The sequence below is a fragment of the Eptatretus burgeri genome, chromosome 4 (genome assembly GCF_056783735.1).
Source record: "Eptatretus burgeri isolate ZD-2024b chromosome 4, Ebu_testis_v1, whole genome shotgun sequence".
Classification (NCBI taxonomy): domain Eukaryota; kingdom Metazoa; phylum Chordata; class Myxini; order Myxiniformes; family Myxinidae; genus Eptatretus; species Eptatretus burgeri.
In genome coordinates this window covers 18109836-18127335 of record NC_140964.1, presented here as the reverse complement: position 1 = coordinate 18127335, position 17500 = coordinate 18109836, and the positions used below count along the sequence as shown (strand labels likewise).

Genomic DNA, 17500 nt, shown 5'->3' with positions numbered 1-17500 from the left:
AGACGGTGTGTCGCGACATAAGTTTGTCATCTAAAGTGGTTGCCATGGCAACCAGGATGCTGTTTTCCATCTGTTCCTGTCCGTACTCTAACTCCCAAAGTTTTCAACTTTCACGTTTCATATCTGGTCCATATGTACAGACTGTGGAGACGGTGTGTCGCGACATACGTTCGTCATCTAAAGTGGTTGCCATGGCAACCAGGATGCTGTTTTCTATGTAGTGGAACAATTCTGTTTTTGCCTTCTTCTTTGGGTGTATATTGTGCTCACTTGCGCTCTTGTTACTGATTACAATATACAAATACATATATTGCTTTAAAATTATTTGGATCAGACTTCACTGCAATGCTTTATAAAAAATATTAATTTTTTGATGAGTCTTTTAAAAACGATAAATGTATAAACAGGCAAGCATTGGGTGGCTTTGACACCAAATCTGGTTAGCTCGCCTGTTCGAAGAACAGAGAGCTCGAGCGATACCCCCTGCGTGAGCGTGAGCATGAAAATGTTAAAGTTTTTGGTGCAATTTATTTCGAAGCTTGCCATTCATTTAATATGTGTACTCGGATGCTGATATTTGGCATGGAGGTTCCTTTGGGGTATATTATTGATGTGGTGAAGTTGAAATTAAAAAATAATTTCAAATGTTTAAAATTTTTGACCTGTTTTGAACTTAACTTTTTGTAGCATATCAATGTTAAAGTTTTTGGTGCAAGTTATTTAGAAGCTTGCCATTCATTTAATACGTGTACGAGGATGCTGATATTTGGCATGGAGGTTCCTTTTGGGTATACTATTGGTGTAGTGAAGTTGAAATGAACAAATGATTAAAAAAATTTTTTTAATTTCAACCTAAGATGGTGTCAAAGCCACCCAATGCTCGCCTGCTTATACTAGATGCTTGCCATGCATTTCATCTGTGTACTGGGGATGCAACGAAGTCCAAATGAAATAAATTTTGTTGGTGCACCTTTTTCAGAGACTCAATATTTGTGAAGTCAAAACACTACATTTTACTTTTTCTTTTCGATGCATTTCTCATGGCAAGGCAAGTAGGTAATGTATTATTGCATAATGTTGATAAAAACCATTGCACATGCACTGTTATAATTGTGATGCCATCATAATTACAATAATCATGTATTATTGCATAATGTTGATAAATACCATTGCACATGCACTGTTATAATGATGATCTGTGGAATTTTTGATGATGAAGAGGGGTGCATGTTTCTATAATTGGAACTTATGTTTATTATGTTTATTTGTGAAACTGTTCAGGAGGTTGTGCTTTTTGTCACATCAGATTTGGGAAACTGATGTGTTGCCTGCTTAGCATGAGAGTTAAATGTACTTGCTCATAAAACTATTGTGTGAACTGCCGTGTCACAATGTCATAGTAATTAAGTTGTGATGCATTTTATAACTGGAATGATGATGCATAAATTGTGAAACTTTAGATTATGAAAAAGATGGGGGTGTATTCAATAAGTGGAACTGATGCTTATGATGTATTGTGTATATATATGGAACATTTTCATATGATGATGATGATGATGATGATGATGATGATGATGATGATGATAATGATTTATTTTTGAATGGTAAGCATGAGTCAATATTTATTTCAATATTATCATGATGAGATGAACACCTTGATGTGAAACGATTTTGTCATGTTCAGGTTTTCATTTTTTCCTTTCTAATGTTTTTATCTCCCACACTTTTTTACTGATTGCAATATACAAATACATATATTGCTTTAAAATTATTTGGATCAGACTTCACTGCAATGCTTTATAAAAAATATTTTTAGACTCGTCTTTTAAAAACAATAAATGTATAAACAGGTGAGCATTGGGTGGCTTTGACACCAACTCTGTGGTTAGAGGTTTGTAAACATCCCACGTAAATGTGTGCCGTCCCTCGGATTGTTGTTAAAATGGGTGTCCGGCATTAGATGGTTTACGTTAAAGATCCCACAATGTCCTTGGCACAGAGTAGATGAGTCATCACCGGCACCTTGAATATCTTACAAATTCCTGCCATGACCTACAGAAGAGGGCATTGCATCAGCGGTCCAGTCGTGCCCTCGGCCATATATGCTACCCATCAGCCTTGTGCTGCATATGAAGGAAGAAGGAGACGAGCTATATTTACCACGAGTGAGGATGCCCGGCAGTGTCAGGCAATACCATGTCCCTCCTCCTGCCACTTCTCCTCCCTCTTCTCGCCTCTTCCCTTCCCTCCTCCCCTCTTCCCCCCTCCCTCCTCCTTCAAACCCCCTCCCTCCTCCTTCACACCCCCTCCCTCAGGACTCCCACCACACCCATTCCCTCCCTCCCTCCGGACTCCCACCACACCCCTTTCGCTCCCTCCCCTCCTTCCTCCCCCTTCCTCCTCCTCCCTCTGGACTCCCACCACACCCCTTCCCCTCCCTCCGGACTGCCACCACACCCCTTTCCCTCCCTCCCTCTGGACTCCCACCACACCCCTTCCCCTCTCTTCAGACTCCCCCCCCCTTCCCCTGCCTTCCATGATTCGTGGAGGTTGGCTTTGGAGCTTCTCACTCTGGGGACGTGTACAATGCAAAAATGCAAGTCATCTCTGCAGCTGACTTGTAAACACCCTTTGCTGCCACCACCGGGTGGCACGACACATTACACATTTACATAAAAAGCCCCTGTGACTTAAAATGAAACCAAGCAGCCCATGTTCACCACAAGGTCAAACTTGGTCGATGCACCAAATTTGGTGGCAATTGGCACAGTAGTTTTGGTGTGATTGGTGTCACAGACAGACATAAAATGGCATTTATTTTTCAGATAATGGAAAATATTACATCGATTCATAGAACTCTCACCAGGGAGATGTAATGGATTATCTGGTATGCTCTGTTCTTGCGTATGGCAGCTTCGCTGCCGGGGTAGCCATCACTTATTGGAAGCGCAGATGTGCCGCTGAAGCGGTGCCCCTCCACCAGGACACTGGTACTCATTTCACCAACCTCGGAAGGATGACAGGCTGAGTCAACCCCACCTGGTGTTAATTCAGTGACAAACGGAGCTCAAACTCAGGACCCGAGAATCCTAAGCCAGCCACCCCAGCCACGAAGCCAACACCAGGCTTATCTGTTACGTAATGAGCGGTTTCAGTTGCAGGATTGTGTATCGAGAGATGTGATTGGATGTATCATCCAATTTTTCTCATCATGGAGGTTAATTATCTTATCATCACTCCTTCAAATGCAGATTTATCAGTGAGTTGGTCTACTTTTAGTTTTTTTCGAGCGTAGATGTCGTCTCGCCCTGACAAGCCGCAAACGAGTGATAAAATCAATGGGGTTCAATGGCCCTTTGCTCTCATCCACCCAATGCTGCTATTTCCACTGATGCTTCTCTTTCTAAATGGGTGTATAACCATCAATGATGGCGTACACATGTCACTGCTCTTTTTGGCAAAGTGTTGAAAGCATGATCAGCTTCTTCCTTGATTTATCTTGATTTTTTTTTCTATTCTTCTTGTATTATCTCTATTTCAAAACGAGATTGTTGAAATATGTCTTGCCCGACACGACACGTTTAGAGTATATTTGTTTGGTTATTGAGGCTCAAAGTGGTTACCATTAAAAGGGGCTGTCTCTATCTATTATGTATGCATGGAGGGGGTGGTTGGTCTTAATTGAGGAGATTGATACTGAGAAAAAGCAGAGAAGCGAGGAGGGGTGGGGTGTTGGGAGGAGTGCGGAGAGAAGGTAACAATATTTTTGAGTAGACATGCCATCCTTACAAATACATATTGGATTTGGATTCCATTATTAATTTGGTCTGCTGGCTGCATCTTTACTGCAGTGCAGTTGTGCAAATGATGCATCGTGCTTGCAAATTATGGCATTCATTTGGAATTTGTCCAGGGTGCAACTGACATCCCACCTACTCTGTGGAAAAAAAAGTCACCGTGGGATCTTTAATGTCCACCAGCTCATACGAGCAGACAAGTGCTGAGCATTGCATCCCATCCGATGGACCGTGCACTCACTGAGTTACCTCCAGCACCCTGGCTATATTCCATATGTCTGTATCCTCAGTCAAGTATCCTGTATCAGAGTGGTGACAAATCCAGGATAATAACCCTTGTCAAATAAACTGCTGCAGTAGAACTGATATTCTGTTCATGAAGGAATAGTTTTAGGAGGTGGTGTTCAGTGGTCTTGAACCCCGATTTTCAAGATTAAAACAAGAGCATCAATAGAAGAAGGCTTCACGTCTTATATCCATAATTGTATTCCTTGTAATTACCTCCACCAGAGAAGGGAGATGGTTTGTCTGTCTGTTTGTCTCTCTGTGAGCAGGATATCCCAAAAACGTACGGATGGATTCTGCCAAAACTCTGTGGACAGGTTGGGTGTTTGACGAGGACGAATTGATGAGATTTTGGTGAAGATCCAGATCTGGATCGTAAAATTTTAAAGTGATTCTTCACCATTGCATGCCTGGTGTTGGTTTTATGGTTAGGGTGGCGGGCTTTGGATCCTCGGGTCCTGAGTTCAAATCCTGCTCAGCTGTTGAATTAATTCCAGGTGGGGTTAACTCGGCCTGTCATCCTTCCGAGGTCGGCAAAATGAGTGCCAGCATGTTGGTATACTGTGTCGGAGTGGCGACCCATCCAGGATTGTGCCCAATAGCCATGGAGACTGCATAAGCAGCACCAACGCTCTCCACAAAGTATGGTCCCAATCTCCTCCTTCACCATTGAGTGACAGGGCCCAAAACGATATTTCACATGACATTTGAAAAAGTTGTGGATGGATTTGGACATAACTTGGTGGATGAGTTGGGTTGGCGACGAGACCAAGCCGATTCGATTTTAGTGAGTGACATGGACGAATGTTCCGGATCGAGATCCGGCTTATTAGTGGGCTAGAAAACGTTAAATGTTCAGCCTGGCGGAGGTATGCGCTCTGAGTTCCTGAGTGCCATTCCAGTTTGATGTATTATTTTGTCTTAAAATCTTCACTTGAGGTAAAGTACAAACTCAACAATCTGCCATTCTCATCGGTTGGCTTATATGTATGTACACACCTGATTGTAACAAAGGAACGGACAAATCTCTCCCTAATTATAACGTAAGAGTAAATGGATAGAGTTCAAACACTGCATCTCATTGAAATCACCCTCAATCAAACTACAGGCAAGAACAACGTGCGTTTGCATTTGGCCATCTTAATTTGCAGCATGACAAAAAGGTGACTGTTGTTTCTGAACTCGAATGGTACTTGGTGGAGCGCATATCTGAAGAGTTGAGAAGAGTTTATGTTTAGAAGAGAGAAGGCTGAAGAGTTTACGTTTTGTACCCCACTGATGCACCGGATCTGCATCCGGACCTGAACCTAGATCGAATCGGCTTGTTGTCGTCACCTCCCCAATTTACGCACCAAGTTTTGTCATAATCCATCCACGTTTTGAGATACCCTGTTATATATTGTTTGGCTCTATCTTATCTCTCTTAATTGGAAAGAATCACTTCTAAATACAAAAAAAACCTATCGTATCCGAATCCGAATCTTCATCAAAATCGAATCGATTCGTCCTCATCATACCCCCAACTTGTGCACCAAATTTCGTCTGAATCCATCCATAACTTTTGAGATGTCATGCTCACAGACAGACAGACAGACAGACAGACAAATAGGGGTGAATACATAACCTCCTTTCACCTTCATTGGCAGAGGTAAATATCTCATCATTACTTTCTGACAAGTTTTACACACAGTACCGGTGTATGCAATAGGATGCTCACTGCCAACCTTTCTATAGGCCAAATGTCTTGAGTTGGTGACATAAATTGTAAAAAAAGAAAACCCAGAAAACTGCTAGATGTTCAGAAGTTGTTGCATATTCATGTAAAACAACTTATAAAGAATGCTTGGTGTCGAACCATATTAAAAGTATCCTCTGTCACATGCCGGGGGGCAGGAGTGGAGTGCTGCCAACCATCCCAAATGTGATTTTTGACTGTCCTGAAGACAGCCGGTTTAACCCATCGTTTCTGCAACCTAGTTCCATGAATGGCTGACTGATTTTAGCCCAGAATTTGATTAGTTACCGAAATAAACCCATTCAATTTGTGGAGGATTGTTGAAATTGAACTTTATTTGTAAAAACAAAATTCCCAAAATGTATTTTATTTCACTTTTAAGGGCCATTTATTCAACCATTAATCACAGGACTCATGCGCAAATATACTTAATTTCACTCTCTGAATCAGAATAATTATTTAACCTTTGCATATATTTGTCTCATGCACAAACTAAGCATTGGTTTATTTCAGTTACTTTGACCACAATTTAATTGTGATGAAACGTGGAAATAGAAACACAAAATAAACGGTAAGACAAACTCTTCAATCTCATTCTTCCCTCTCCAAATTCCAAAACCATGATCTTTTCTACTCTCGTTAACTCCACCCCCACCCAAATCACTCCATCTTTCAACGGGAGTAGAAACAATTTTCACCCCATTCATCCTCTCCTGCTCCCCATTCCTTCCCACACCCATTGTTTGTCCACTTCCCTCTGTCTTGGCCTTCGGCTCTGCTGCTGGTGTCCCCCCTCTCTTCACTGTTCCTTTTATCCTGTTGCATCTTGATCCATTCAGTGTACTTACTTGTACTGGCTCTTCCACAAGCCTCGACAATGTATACAAAAAAGACTGCTCCAAAAACTCCATTTGACGTCGTTTGTAAGTTGTTTTTCTCACTGTCTTGCTGTTCAATCAGTAGCACATCCACCACGATACAAGCAAAACGTTCCTCGAGTCACCTATGTGGATGTCCTTATTCCTGAAAGGTCCTTCTGTTTTGTTTTGTTTGGTATACAAAGTCAGGGCTTGTCTAGGACTTGACTTTCCATCCAAAAATCTCTCCACTCCAGAGCAGAGAGCTCCCCACTCGAGGTTTAAGCATTAAGCTCCCCACTCGAGGTTTTAGCAATAAGCTCCCCACTCAAGACAAAGGCAAAGTTGTCCCTCATCTGAATTAAAGCTCCACTATATAGAGCCTCGGTAACACTCTTCTGGACCGGCACAGATGAAGAATGTGCCTCGATTCAGCATGTTATGAGTTTTATTATTATTATTATGTTACGAGTGATCATTATCAGCAAGAGCAGCCTTTGGGTAAAGTCCAAGTGAACTCCTTATTTTGTCAACATTATGGTCAATATAACTAGCTTGGCTTGGAAAAGGACCCGTGAATGTCCAAAACTTTGCCAAGGTAATTATTGATACACAGGAACAAAAAGGACGATGATGTCAGACAAGCCTGTATGTTTTCTTGGTCAGGTCACATGCAAATTACTCAAGTACACCCTCATAACAAATAATCCACATTCCAATATTTATTACTTTACACAAACAATATTGTAAATATATTCTACATTTAATATCTATACTTGTTAATGAATAACATTTTGACTCTTCTATGTAACAGTCCTCACCTCATTGCTCCAACCATTCCTTGTACCTCTTGTCTATGTTGGCTATATTTATTTATTTATATATACACACATACATACAAGGTGTGTTCAAAAAGTATCCAACCTTAATTTTTCGTGCATAAACAAATGAACTAGGGAGGCGTGGTTTGGTGCACATATGAAGGCGATCCGAATCTGTATGCGTGAATATTTTCCCGCCTGCAGAAGCTGTCAGTCGCCGACAGACCGCCGATGAGTGAGGAAGTGTAAGTGAGCGCCGTTGGATTTTCGTTTTTGACCAAATTACGGAAAAACTTGAACAACGCGACTGCATCATTTTTTTTGAAAAGGCGCTGTCACACCTTGACGATTTAGCCAGCAATGGCAATGTATAAAAATGTATGTAAAACGCTAGCATACGCTGAAATTTTGATGTTTTAAAAAAAAAAATGTTGGCGTATTCATAACCAGTTGGTCATATGCATAACATATTAGCAACGTACACAGAACGTTTCATTGTCTTCTAGATAACTTATACCAAGGAATGATTAGCGTGTTGTCGGCGTTCACAACCTATGCCCAACGATAGTCTAACTTAGGCATAGCGCGCTGCACGTATAGCCAACGATCACGTGGCGTAGCCTATTAAAAAGCTGCCGCATGCCGATTCAAATCATAACCGCCTGAGAATTGGAAGTGTCAACATCCCAGTCACACCTTGACGATTTTACCAGCGTATGCCGACCTCTGAAAAATGTGTCTAAAATGCTGGCACAAGTCGAATACGTTATGGGTAAGTTTGGTTGACATGAAGAGCACGCTGAAAAACGACGAAGTACGCTGTCATACGTCGTAGTACGTCTTGTACGTCGTGAAATTTCAAGCATGCTGAAAATTTTACGACGTACTCGCCGTATGGCTCACACGTTCCGCTATGCTGGGAATAAGTTATAGGCACGATATGTGATCGTTGACACACGTCGACACAAGTTCCTTGTAAGTTACTGATAAGTCGAAACACGTCGAGGTAAAGGCCCGGTCACACCTTGATGTTTTAGCCAACGTATGCCGATTTTTGAATTTTTTTTCTAAAACGCTGGCACACGTTGAATAAGTTATGGGTAAGTTTTGATAACATTGAGAGCACGCTGAAAAACACTGCCATACGTCGTTGTACGTTGGCTTTAAACGTTGTACTTTTTGGTTGTCCTCAAATTTTTTCATGCTTGAAATTTCACGACGTATGCCGGCGTATGACTCACACGTTCCGCTACGCTGGCCACAGGTTGTATGCACGGTCTGCGATCGTTGACAGACGTCAACACATGCTACTTGTAAGTTAATCATAAGTTGAGACACGCCGAGGTAATGTTTGGCGTACCCGAAACTTATTTCTAACCTATGATTAACGTGTAGTTGGCACGTTATGCGATCGTTGCCACACATCGACAGACGTTACTTTTAAGTTACTCATAGGCTGAAAGACGTCGGTATAATGGATCGTCCTTGCGTCAGCGTCCACGGCCACGGCCAGGACACTTATTTGCAGCATTCTTCAAACTTTTCTTGGGCATGACGAGGATGTTCACACTTCGATGTCTAGCTTGGCTATGATTCCAATTGTCCATCGGCAGCGTCTATTTAAAATAGTCGAGTTTGAGCGTTTTAACAAGTTCAGAAGAAACGCTTCAAATTTCCAAACCCCAGCGTCAAAAAAAAAAAGGCGAGTGACAGCAATTTAAATCGTTCATTGTAAACAATGAAAATAGCTGAGTGGTACCGTTAAAAAGTCGTTGAGTGTAAAAAAATCCAATTGTTGAGCACAAGCGTCTACTTTCAATAGTGGAGATGCAGCCATTTAAATCGTTGAGTTTATCATTTAAATCGTTAAATCGTTAAACGCAAGGACGATCCATCATAACCCACACCCTCCCCCTCACACTCACCTACAACTGCCAACATGAACAAACTACAACTAATACTGATACTGATACTGATACTGATACTGATACTGTTACTGCTGACATGGACATCGACTCAAAAAGGACTCAAAAACACTGTTGGGTTCCCCTTTTATGAACACCATTTTTATATACCAATTCCCAAAACCGCTGGGAACACGTCTTTATATGGCAGTTGTAAGCTAGAAACACGTTAATTTTTTTTTTTTTGTCGACCGGAAGACGTCATTGGAATACGTCTACATACGTCGATGTGTGTTGGGACTACGTAAAGAATTGGTTCAAAGCACGTCAAACATAAGTTAGAAATAAGTTTCGCGTAAAAATGACATTACCACGACGTGTTTCGACTTATGAGTAGCTTATAAGTAGCCTTTGTGGACGTGTGTAAGCGTCCACATATCGTGTGTAAAACTTATCCCCATCGCATGCGGAACGTGTGTCATACGCCGAGTACGTCGTAAAATTTTGAACATGTTTAAAATTTCTTGACGTACTCTACTTACTACGACGTATGATAGCGTACTTTAGCGTTCTACTCACGTATACCAAACTTACTCATACCGTATTTGACGTGCCCCAACGTTTTAGACACATTTTTCTTAGGTCGGCATACGCTGGCAAGATCGCCAAGGTGTGACCACGATGTTGACACTTCCATTTCTACGGCAGTTATGATTCGAATCGTTGTGCGTCAGCCTTTTAATAGGCTACGTCACGACATCGTCGGCGATGCGTGCAACGCGCTATGCCTGAGTTAGACTATCGTTGGGGCATCTGTTGTGTAGGCCGACAACAGGTTCAGCATTCGTTGGTATAAGTTATCTATAACACAACGAAACGTTCTGTGTCCATTACCAATGTGTTATACATAAGACCAAGTCGCTATGAATACGTCCGAATCTTTAAAAAAAAAACATCAAAAGTTCAACGTAAGCCAGCGTTTTAGATACATTTTAATACGTTGCCATCGCTGGCTAAAACGTCAAGGTGTGACCGGGCCTTAATGTTTAGCATACCCGAAACTTATTTTCACCGTCAAGGCACATTTTTATCTTGCCAAAACGAAGTTTTTGCAAGATATGTAAGTCAGCTTGTATGTTTTTTTTTTGTCTGTAATCACGTCTCGATCAGTCTGCAGAGCACAGTTATCCTTGGAAATTTTTGTAACTTCGCATATCAGAGGCCTATAGAGGTCCCTTTCAGCACATAAAATTTTCAAGGTCAAGGTCGAAGTTCAAGGTCACTTTGTCACAAATCAGGCTAGTCGACGAAACCCTTATTTTTTGAGTAATTTTGATTGGATCGTCTTCAAACTTCATGGGAATATAGTTCATGGTCTGGCGCTCTGCTGATTAATTTTGGTGGTGATCGGCCTTGACCTTCATGGTTAGCGCTGGAGGTCGAAAGTTTTTGACCCCAAGGTCATATTTTGAAATCTTAGATACCATATCGAGTAATACCTCATATGACAGCGCTTGATAAGTGCTTTCCAGATCTGTCAAAAGTTTGATGTTATGACGTCATTTGATGACGTCATGACGAAAAAACGGATTTTTCATGAAAATTTTATTTTCCCCTTTCTCATCAAAATCTCTTGATAGTTCATGTATATGAGTCCTGGAGACATACTATCAACCATACTAAATTGTTAAGGTCAAGGTCACAAAAAGGTCAATAATCAAGGTCGACGAAACCCTTAATTTTTAAGTAACGTTGATCGAAGGATCTCTAACCTTGGTGGATATATCGGGTGTGGTATGGCGCTCAGCTGATTAATTTTTGATGTTAATCGGCCTTGACCTTCAAGGTCAACCGAAAGGTCATTCTTTTTTAACCCTAAGGTCAAATTTTCAAGTTTCAGTTACCATATCGAGTAGAACCTCAAATTAAAGCCCTTGATGAGGGCTTTCTAAACATACAACTATTTTGACGATGTGACGTCATTTGACGATGTTATGACGAAAAACTGCATTTTTCATGTATTTTGCATTTATTTAGTTCACATCAGAAACTCTTGTTTCGGTCACTCTGTAAAGCAAAGTTCTCATTGGAAACTCTTGTGGGTTCATATATGGTTGTCTTTTTGGAATACTTTTCAGTGGACTTAATGGTCAAAGTCAAGGCCAAATGTCAAGATCACTTTGAAGTCAATTATGGAGTTCGATGAAACCATTATTTTTGAGTAATTTTCATCGAATAATCTCCAAACTTTGTGGGAATGTAGTAAATGGCTTTGCACTCAGTTTATTAATGTTTGTTTGTGATCGACCTTGACCTTCAGGGTTAGCGCCTGAGGTTGAACATATTTGACCCCAAAGTCAAATTTTCAAGTTAAAGGAACCATATCCTGTAGTACCTTAAATTGAAGTCCTCGATGAGTGTTTTCTGGATATGTCAAGCTTAGCCATTATGACGTCATTGGGGTAACGTTATGAGGCAAACACGTATTGTTCATGGTCACTCTGAAAAAACGATTATCATCGGAATCTCTCGTTGGCAGATATTCCTCAAGGAGTCGCTCCAAGTGGATAGCAGTTCTGTTCACCTCAGTGTGACTTTAAATAAGTCACTCATGTTCACATTTTGGCAAGATACTGGTCACCCTGGGGGTGACATTGGTTCATCTTTTTTTCTCCTTGGCTTCATGAAGGGACGTGATGAAATATCTGAAGTTGTTGTTGTTGTTGTTGTTGTTTTTTTTTGTTTGTTTGTTTTTAGTCTATCACGAATTTTAAAATATATTCGGACATTTGCTTTTAAGTTTCGATGTTGACGTGACAATATCCTCAAACATAAAATATTCACAGAGGAGGAATGAAGAATAAGACATGAGCAAACTGAAGAGGCAATCGGACGTGACGTAACGGCACGTGACGAAATATCGGAAGTTATTGTTTTTTGTTTTTTTTAAATGCTGCCAATACGCCATTATACGGAAGCTGTAAATTAGAAACACGTTCAGTAAGTTCTGTGGTCGTCCGGAAGACGCCAACCAAATACGTCTACATACGTCAATATGCGTTGGAGGTACGTTACACAAAGGTTCAAAGCACGTTACTCATAGGTTAGAAATAAGTTTCGGGTACGCTAAACATTACCTCGACGTGTTTCGACTTATGAGTAACTTACAAGTAACGTGTGTCGACGTGTGTCAACGATCGCATAACGTGCCCACAACTTATGGCCAGCGTTGTGGAACGTGTGAGCCATACGCTGGCATACGTCGTAAAATTTCAAGCATGCTAAAATTTGAGGACAACCGTGAAGTACAACGATGAAAGCCAGCGTACTACGACATATGGCAGTGTTTTTCAGCATGCTCTGAATGTTATCAAAACTTACCCATAACGTATTTGACGTGTGCCAGCGTTTTAGACAAATTTTTCATAAGTCGGCATACGCTGGCTAAATTGTCAAGGTGTGACAGGGCCTTAAAGCTTGGCGATTCCCAAGTGGAAACGATCCGCAAGATTCAACAGGCCTTCGGGAACGAAGCAATGGGCACCACACAGATAAAAGAGTGGTACAACTGCTTCAAAGATGGTCGCACATCACTGGAAAGTGAAGCACGTTCTGGTAGGCCCTCAACATCCTGAAATGAGATCGTCATTGACCAAGTGAGGACCCTGCTGATGCAGGATCGTCGAATCATGATCAGAGAACATGCAGACGAAGTGGGCGTCAGCATTGGATCCGTTCATTCCATTGTGTCTGAGGATTTGGGCTGAAGGAGAATCTCAGCGAAGTTCGTGCCAAAGCTGCTAACGATCGAGCAGAAGCAACTCCGTTTGGAGATCGCACAGGACATGCTGGAGACTGTGAACAGCGATCCCAACTTCTTCAACACAGTGATCACTGGCGAAGAGTCCACAGTGGTCCATCATTTTGTCAAAAACGAAAATCCGACGGTGCTCACTTACACTTCCTCACTCATTGGCGGTCTGTCGGTGACTGACAGCTTCTGCAGGTGGGAAAATATTCACGCGTACGAATTAGGATCGCCGACATCCGTGCACCAAACCACGCCTCCCTCGCTTCATTTGTTTACGCACGAAAAATTAAGGTTGGATACTTTTTGAACAAGCCTTCTATACACACTAATAAAAGGCTGTGTGTGCGTGTGTGTGTGTGTGTGTGTGTGTGTGTGTGTGTGTGTGTGTGTGTGTGTGTGTGTGTGTGTGTGTGTGTGTGTGTGTGTGTGTGTGTGTGTTGTGTGTTGTGTGTGTGTGTGTGTGTTGTCAAGAACTCCAAAACTATCAAACCTGGCAGCCTGAAACTTTGCATGCAAACTAAAAAAACTCCTCAGAAGTGCAAGAGTGAAAATTGGGTGTTTGGTTTAATTAAAACACCCCTTTTGAAGAAAAATAACCACCTTATTTAATTATATCCTTCATCAGGCGATCCTCTGCTACCTTGATGTCGGGGGTCTAAAGGCGTTTTCTGAGTAACCTTGCTGGGGTCTGAAGCTGCCATGTTTTTTGGCCTGCTCAACCTTCCCTTGACTTGGAACAGGCCGCAACGATTTCTTTTCCTCGCTCATATCGAATGCCTGTTCATCATAGCTATGAATCGTTATGTACATCGCTTTTGTAAGTCCAAGAAGTTTTCAAATTAGGAGCTTGGAGTGATTTCATGCATTATCTGAGACTATTTTCCACGATCTACTCTCACGGACTAAACTCAGGACCCTAAGATCCAAAGCCCACCACCCAAACCATAAGCCAATACCTGGATTGTATATGTTGCATTAAAATTGGAAGGAAAGAACGCTGTTGCATTAATACTGGTGGTGAATTCATGTTCACATTGAAGGAGTCTCACATGTTGCTTCTTTGCTTCCTTATAAATACATTGAAAATGGCGTTGCGATCAAACATCAATGTAATTTGAATGATGTTTGGACTTGGGTGGAAAATTCGCCTTTCTTCATCATCTGGTCTCGTCGTTCATGGCAAGCGATAGGTATTGACTAAAATCATAGAAGCAATCAAAGTCGATGTAAAAACATGAGGTTGCCCTCCGTTTCCCCTCCAATTCTCAGCTGCAATGTGAAGCTTGTCAAATGTGAAAACACTCTTAATATGTTTGATAAGAGTTCACTGCCTCCTTTATCATGGCCTGGAACTTATCAGTAGCTGTTTTGAGGTAGGTCGCAATGGTGGAGCTCGGCATGTCACAATCGCTATTACCCATATAGTCTATCTGTGGTACCTTGCGGTGGCATGGTCGGCTTCACCATCATGACCACATGGATAGCCGGCTGCATTACACTTTTTTGGTGTTATCAAAAGGCATTCTCCGGCGATTCATGCAGCAACTCGGTTTGTAATCGCCGTGTGATCATGCCATCGTCCCTGCAAAGCAACCTCAAAGCTTGATCAGTCGGAGACCACATTCGCCACCATCTTTGCTCGCCGCCAAACAAACAGTGTTTATTTGATTGCGGGGTAAAGGTTTATGTCATACTGTGTGGTCGAAGGTCAAAAGTATTCTTTACTGGCACTCGGTCGACATGTCGTATGTCGTCCTCCAAAACCACGGACATCACAAGCGTAAATATAGGCCCCAAACAGCACTCTAATTTTTTTTAATCTTCAAAGCTGTACACATACGGCCACTGCATAGCAAGCATTGTGGGTTCAACTCGATTCACGAGACGGTAATCACGAACGTATAATCTGAAAAGGCACTGAAATACCTCAGGGAAGCTTGTCTCGAGTTAAGCAGACCATGGGGTTAGCAAAACCGGTGTGAAAGGGAGGGATAAAGAACTGCAAGGTAATACATTTTCCCTGGGCTAAGTGTACCCCAGGGTTAGCAGGATGTAATGTGAGAGGTATATATGAATAAAATAGCTATCAAGTCATCCGAGAGACATCTGACAGAGAGTTATCCATTGAACGCATTGCAGTTTTATGAAACATCTTTCTTGGTTGGTGGTGATGTCATCAGTGGACAAAACTGTAAATACAGTTAAAGTTAGATGGGTCGATCATAGGTGTTTCCCATGTGTTTTGTTTGGTTTGTTTACCGTAAGTTTTAAGGTCGAAAAACACTTTATTTCTCTCTTTATCAACTGATCATGGCAGGAATGGCAAAGTCGTGTGTAGCTATAATCTGGAATTGTGATTAATATTTCAAGTCATTCATATTTGAAGCATTTTTCGATGATAATTTTTGGTCCAGCGGCTCTGACAGCATGTCTGTTTGTCCCTTACTTGGCAAAGCCGTGTCCTTCAACCAGTCAATGCAAAGTTTGAGATATAGACATATATATATATATATATATATATATATATATATATATATATATATATATATATATATATATATCTATAGACATATATGTAGACATATATATATATATATAGATATATATATATATATATATATATATATATATATATATATATATATATAGACATATATATATATATATATATATAGACATATATATATATATATATATATATATATATATATATATATATATATATATATATATATAGACATATATATATATATATATATATATATATATATATATATATATATATATATATAGACATATGTATATATAGACATATGTATATATGTATATATAGACATATGTATATATAGACATATGTATATATGTATATATAGACATATGTATATATAGACATATGTATATATGTATATATAGACATATGTATATATAGACATATGTATATATGTATATATAGACATATGTATATATGTATACATGTATATATAGACATATGTATATATATATATATATATATATATAGACATATGTATGTGTATATATATATAGACATATGTATGTATATATATATAGACATATATGTATGTATCTATATATAGACATATGGATGTATATATATATATATATATATATATATATATATATATATATATATATATATATATATATAGACATATATATATATAGACATATGAATGTATGTATATATATATATATATATATATATATATATATATATATATATATATATATATATATATATATATATATATATATATATATAGACATATGTATGATGGGTTAGATGGGTCGATCATAGGTGTTTCCCATGTGTTTTGTTTGGTTTGTTTACCGTAAGTTTTAAGGTCGAAAAACACTTTATTTCTCTCTTTATCAACTGATCATGGCAGGAATGGCAAAGTCGTGTGTAGCTATAATCTGGAATTGTGATTAATATTTCAAGTCATTCATATTTGAAGCATTTTTCGATGATAATTTTTGGTCCAGCGGCTCTGACAGCATGTCTGTTTGTCCCTTACTTGGCAAAGCCGTGTCCTTCAACTAGTCAATGCAAAGTTTGAGATATAGACATATATATATATATATATATATATATATAGACATATATATATATATATATATATATATATATATATATATAGACATATGTATATATAGACATATGTATATATGTATATATAGACATATGTATATATGTATATATAGAAATATGTATATATGTATATATGTATATATAGACATTTATATATGTATATATATATAGACATATGTATATATGTATATATAGACATATGTATGTATATATATAGACATATGTATGTGTATATATATATAGACATATGTATGTATATATATATAGACATATGTATGTATCTATATATAGACATATGGATGTATATATATATATATATATATATATATATATATATATATATATATATATATATATATATATATATATATATATATATATATATATAGACATATGTATGTATATATATATATATATATATATATATATGTATATATATATATATATATATATATATATATATATATATATATATAGACATATGTATGTATATATAGACATATGTATACATATATATATATATATATATATATATATATATATATATATATATATATATATATATAGATATGTATCGATATACATACAGTGGGACCCGCTTAATAGAATCGCTTTAGGCCGGACAAATTTGATTCTAATAAGCGGGTGATTCTAATATCCGAGTTCACCAGAGTTGTGGA

General features: G+C 39.1%; 1 protein-coding gene and 1 long non-coding RNA gene across 4 annotated transcripts in view; one reads left to right on the top strand and one right to left on the bottom strand.

The window, feature by feature from the left end:
• Positions 1–15250, bottom strand: part of LOC147027565 (uncharacterized) — an 82136-nt gene extending 66886 nt beyond the window's left edge. Inside the window, exon 1 of the long non-coding RNA XR_015057113.1 lies at positions 15137–15250. This is a non-coding gene — a long non-coding RNA (uncharacterized LOC147027565). The remainder of the gene's footprint in view (positions 1–15136) is intronic.
• Positions 1–17500, top strand: part of LOC147027562 (MAGUK p55 subfamily member 2-like) — a 745773-nt gene that overhangs the window by 300997 nt on the left and 427276 nt on the right. The gene's annotated exons all lie outside the window — the stretch shown is intronic.